We start from the raw sequence: 5,742 nt of genomic DNA on the forward strand, positions 1-5,742 counted from the left end.
GTTTTGTTGACAACCTTAAAGGGGTCATATGATGTGATTTCAATTTTTCTTTTCTCTTTGGAGTGTTACAAGCTCTTGGTGCATAAAGAAGATCTGTAAAGTTGCAAAGACTAAAGTCTCAAATCCAAAGATATATTCTTTATAAAAGTTAAGAGTCAGCCACGCCTACCTAAAACGGCTCGTTCTAACACGCCCCCACATATCTACGTCGCTATGGGGGAAGATTTGCAGAACGCTGCCCAAATGTTCACGCAAAGAAAGAAGGCGTAACTTTTATTCTCGCTGTAGTTTTGTTTTTGCCGCCGCCATGTCGTAAAGTCGTTAATTGTTTGGTCTTCCAAAAGAGGACGATATCTGCTTCATTATGCCTGGAGCTGATCCGTGCTGGTTGCTGAGGAAATACAACAACTTTGCGCTGTGGATCACCGGATCGGCTTTCACCGTGGACGAAGCGGAGTCCAGCCCAGGGTCGTCACATTAAGGGGCGTAACATTTCCGTCACACAATTAAGGTATTCGGCCAATCACAACGCACTGGATAGCTGGCCAATCAAAACACACCTCTCTTTTTCAGACCAATGAGCTTTGTAAAAATCGATGCTTTTCAGAAAGGCGGGGCATAGTGGAGAAACAATAATGTACAGTATGTTGAAAATAATGTGTTTTTTGAACCTTAAACCGCATACACACATTTCATTACACCAAATATACAAAATAATGTTATTTTTAGCAGCATCATATGACCCCTTTAAAATTACAGACAGCTAATTCTCATAAACAGAGCTTCACCACTTGATGGCAGTGTTAAGCTGTATGGCAGGATCAAGGCACAGACATAAAAAGCAATGTAGTTAGTTCAGCTTTGTGTAACCATGCATAAGGTGAGTTTAGTTAGGCTAAATGAATGCAGTTGTATCCTTTGATATCCATCTCAGACATTGAATACAATTTTAAAACATCAAAAGCAATTTCTTTAAAAATAATTAAAAATACATCTCGTAGGCACAGTAGCCTACACCGTGTACTTTCTTTAGTTTGCCGAAAATAATGTATAATATGTATAAGATTATAATATAATGTATTAATAATCTTTAACCGAAAGGTATGTTATTTGCGATATTTAAGGTAGGCTATGTTTTTAAAGTTCAGAGTATTATAATGGAATACTGCTTTTAAAAAAATGTCCTGTTTTTAAACCACCCTCAAAATAAGGGGGTGCATATTTCAAAGAAGTCACACGCAGGAAGAGCACAGTTTGTGCAACCACCCCATCACCGCGCGCTTGTCCATGCAATTAGCCCTTATCTGTAAGCAGTTTAATTTTCTGCGACATGGCGCGAGCGGCTCGGGCCTGATGGATGTGACATTAACGGGAGATGAAGCTGGGGAGATTGGACGCTGCAGTCACATAGTGGCATTTGTCACTGCCCCGGTCATGCAGATTGCGCCAGCACCGGCCACTGACTAAGATTAATGACGACGGCTCTCAGTCTTTGTTTCTCTCTGTGCTTGTGTTGAGCTCGAGCCTAAATGCCATTCACACACACCCGGGCTTTATGATAAGACCTCATATATACATACATACATACATACAGACTGTACCAGAGTCATCATTATTTCCTGGTAATTATATTAAAATTCAGTGGATCCCATTTATTAATGTAAATTCAAGTCATGTCATTAGTGGTGCTCGGTAAGGAAACCCAACACTATTACATGCTTGGGGATTTTTCAAAATAGGTGTGCTATTAGCCTACTAGCCTAGTAGGCCTATACCTTTAGACTTTTCACAGACTGCAATGACGCATTTCCGAAATAAAAATCGTTCAGTTTGTTTATTATACATTTTATGTATATTTCTAACTGTTTTTGGTACAGTATTTTATTCTGACATAAAAAAAAAACTCTGCTGCAATCTGTCTATTTTTCCTCTTTTGGAAAGTGGTGAAAACGCACTAGGGGATGTTCTATTTTGCTGTTGGAGTAGGCCTAAATGGGGAAATAAAAATTATATTTATTATGGTTTCCATGTACCGCCATAGAAATGTACGTCCAGACCAAAATGTGAAAATGGTCCATAATAAAATGAGTAAAATTATCCTGTATTTTTTACACACAAAACAGAGGAGATCTATCTAAGGACTGGAATCATAGAGGCTCAGATATGAGTTAGTAACCAACCTAGAAACCACCAAGAACATCCTAGCAACCACCCAGCCCACCCTGGTAACCCCACAGCAACGTAGTGGCAACCATTCCCAAACCCACAGCATTGTGGTGGTGAGTTTTGCACGGTCATGCACCGCTTTCATTTTCTAAAATGTGAAAAATCTAGTTTTCGTGCAGTTGTTGTTGTTATTATTATTTAGATTTATTTGCATTTATTTTGCTCTCTCTTTTTTACCCTATAGCCTGCACACACATACACACACAGCATAGTAGAACCTGCAGACCTATATCATTTTTGAAGTGGCAAAAGCAAGCTGATAAATAGGGACCAAGGGATGTCTACCGATTAAACAAAAATGCAATTCTTGGAATCTCTTACAAAAACACTGCGTAGAATCATGAAAGGAATTCCTAAGAAGTATACGAGACCTCCACGTATCCCCTCGATTGTAAGAAGGGAGAGAGAGCGGTAACCCCAAACTGGCTGCACGGCTGCACAGAAAATGGTTTTCCTTGACAAATGAGGTGATGCGGACCAGGCTCAGATGGATGGGGGTTTGGGCTGGTTGTATCAGGGCTCTTGGGATGCTGGGTATTTACTCAGTCATTCATCATCCTCTGGCACATCCACTTATACAGGATCTGCACCACACACCCATACTGATGTAATTCTCCACATGGAGAGCTGAATTACCATAGCCTGTCCTCAGTGTGTGTGTACGGATATGTTATTGTGAAGCGTGGAACAATTTTCTGGATGTGCATCTGTGCACTTTTATGTATCTGTGAACCTCAAACTGTAGCAACACACTCTAATGGCAAATCTAACTGCTTTACGTTTTGGTAAATTGGTGGCTAATACGTATGATCTCATTCATACGTTTTCCTATGATCATAAGGTCAGGTTATTCCATGAGTGTATTTATTCTAACATGTACCCTTGATGGTGTGAATTGGACAGGACAGTTGTACCACCCTGACAACTTTGACCTAATGCCCTAACACTTTTACAATTCATTTTAATTAAGAAATGATACACATTTCATCATGAAAGAGATTAAAGCTGCAGTCTGTAATTTTTATTTGGTTAAAAATGATCCGAAATCAATATTTGAGAAAGTACATAACTTATGAAATATATACTCATAGTCACGCAATGTTAATGTTGTTAACATGAATAATTTGAGAATAAAGTATAACAATAATTATAATTTGCACAGTTTGTTGTGATATGAGCTAACCGAACTTTAGATTAAATTACCATATAGCGCGATTTATTGTAATGCTTTTTTCCTCAGTTGGTCAGAACAAGTGTGGCAGACTTGTTACTTTCTTGTTCCGATGACAATATACGGTGAAAATTCGTATTTGGATCATATATTCCAAGACATAGGCTAGAATCTGTGATTGTGAAGTACAGTAAATATCCACACTGGTACAGTGACTGACTGCCACACATATTCCTCAAAACATTAGATTCATCCACGCTGGAGCCGTGCCGGCGCACAACCCACGCAAGGGAGATAATTCCGCAAACAGCTGCAATTGTAGGTTTTCAAGCAGAAGAGGCAAAACTTACGGACTGCAGCTTTAAGTCATGTTTTTGCATGTAAGTCACACCACATGACTTTGTTGGTTGCACCACATGACAGTGATTTGGTGGACAACAGTTTTTCCAATTTTAATAGTATTTTAAATGAAACTGGTTTGCTGTTAATGCTTTTCACATTTATATGCTTTCGTACAACCCGCTTATACCCCACTTACAGATTTTGGTTTGGACCTTCATTCTAACTTTTTTTTCCTAAAATTAAATCCAGCGTTTTTGTAGGAATCACATCGTACAAATTCATAAAAAAAATTGCCACCTTGTAAAATTATTACGGTTATTGCATGTATTTGTTCTAATATGTGTCCATGATTGTGTAAATTGGACAGGGCAGTTGGATCAACCTGACAATTTTAACTTTATGTCCTGAAAACTATTACAATTCATTTATAATTTATAAATTAAAACATTTTCATCATACAAGGGTTTAAGTCATTTTTTTTCATAATAGTTGCACCACATTACTTTGTTGGTCGCACCTCATGACAGTTATACTACTTACTAGGGTTTTTCTCATTCATATGTTTTTGTAAAACCCACTAACGCTCCACTGATGCTTAGGTTTAGGTGTGGATCTTCATGCTTGCTTTTTTTATTTATTTTTTTATATTCCATGTATTAATTCTATAGTGTAAATCGATTCAGCTGTCATAATTTTATTTTCAAGTAGGCAAGAAACCTCAGAAAACAGCAAGCTCTTAATGAGCACATCCCATGATGCTTATTTTAATTTGAACAGCTTTGATCCTGGTCTCCAGTCATCTATGAACTAGCATTGTCATTCATTCATTCCTCAAATCTGTTCTGAAATAACAGAAGCTCACATCGTCCAAATGTTGAGCATCGATCTGCCCTTACTGTCTGTCTGTAACTCCCTTCCCTATTTGCTTATACACCTCTTGCAATGCCAAACATCTCTGCATGGACATCATATCCCATCATCCTCCTGATGCTAGCTCTTTCTCAGCATGGGCTCCGACCAGGGTACTCATGCATGAGTGACATTTGCTCCAGCAGAACATTGGAGTTTCAATCAAACCACATGGGTCCTGGGTGTAGTTTGTTCTTCAATACAGTATGGAGTGAAAAGACAATATTTACCCCCACATGGAAATCCCATGTGGATACACCCTCGGCCGGTTCGTGAGTACCAACTGTCTGCCCCGGAATCCCAGGGTGCACGGGGAACAGGCTGGTAATGTGGCAGAGGGTGATGATGCAAGCAGCTCAGAGCTCCCTGGGGGACATGAATGTTGATTAAACATGTGCTCAGCCTTGGCTATTGAGCAATGGGACGTGGAACAAATGTCAAACGTTTGTTAATTTCTGTGCAGCAGAGGACTTATCAGTGGAGGGGGTGGAACCCACACCAATGAGGCATGACCCCAATAAGAAACCGATTGGCCGACCAGACAAGATCAATCTTCTAGAATCAATTTTGAGGAAAGATCAATGTTTCTTGTCGGTGAGTACGCATGTGCAGCGGCAGTAAGTGTTTCTTTGTAGTAGTTGTTGGGAAATGCAGTCATCCAAATTGCAGAGCAATGCTTAGGACCTGTCTGTACCTGATAATAAATGAAATTAGCAGGTACTCCTATTCTAATTGTGGCTCAGAAAAGGAAAAATATTTGAAGTGAGAATCTTTTTAAAAACCATGTGCCAAGTTTTGAATTTTTGTTTTGTTTTAGAATTTTTAATTTTTTTTTAATTGCTTCTTATAATAATCCCCCCCCCCCCCCCCCCCCCTGCTTAGGACCTGTCTGTACCTGATAATAAATGAAATTAGCAGGTACTCCTATTCTAATTGTGGCTCAGAAAAGGAAAAATATTTGAAGTGAGAATCTTTTTAAAAACCATGTGCCAAGTTTTGAATTTTTGTTTTGTTTTAGAATTTTTAATTTTTTTTTAATTGCTTCTTATAATAATCCCCCCCCCCCCCCCCCCCCCCTTCCTTTCTTTTTTTTT

The sequence above is a fragment of the Sinocyclocheilus grahami genome, unplaced genomic scaffold, assembly GCF_001515645.1.
Source record: "Sinocyclocheilus grahami isolate Dianchi unplaced genomic scaffold, SAMN03320097.WGS_v1.1 scaffold40.1, whole genome shotgun sequence".
Taxonomy (NCBI): Eukaryota; Metazoa; Chordata; class Actinopteri; order Cypriniformes; family Cyprinidae; genus Sinocyclocheilus; species Sinocyclocheilus grahami.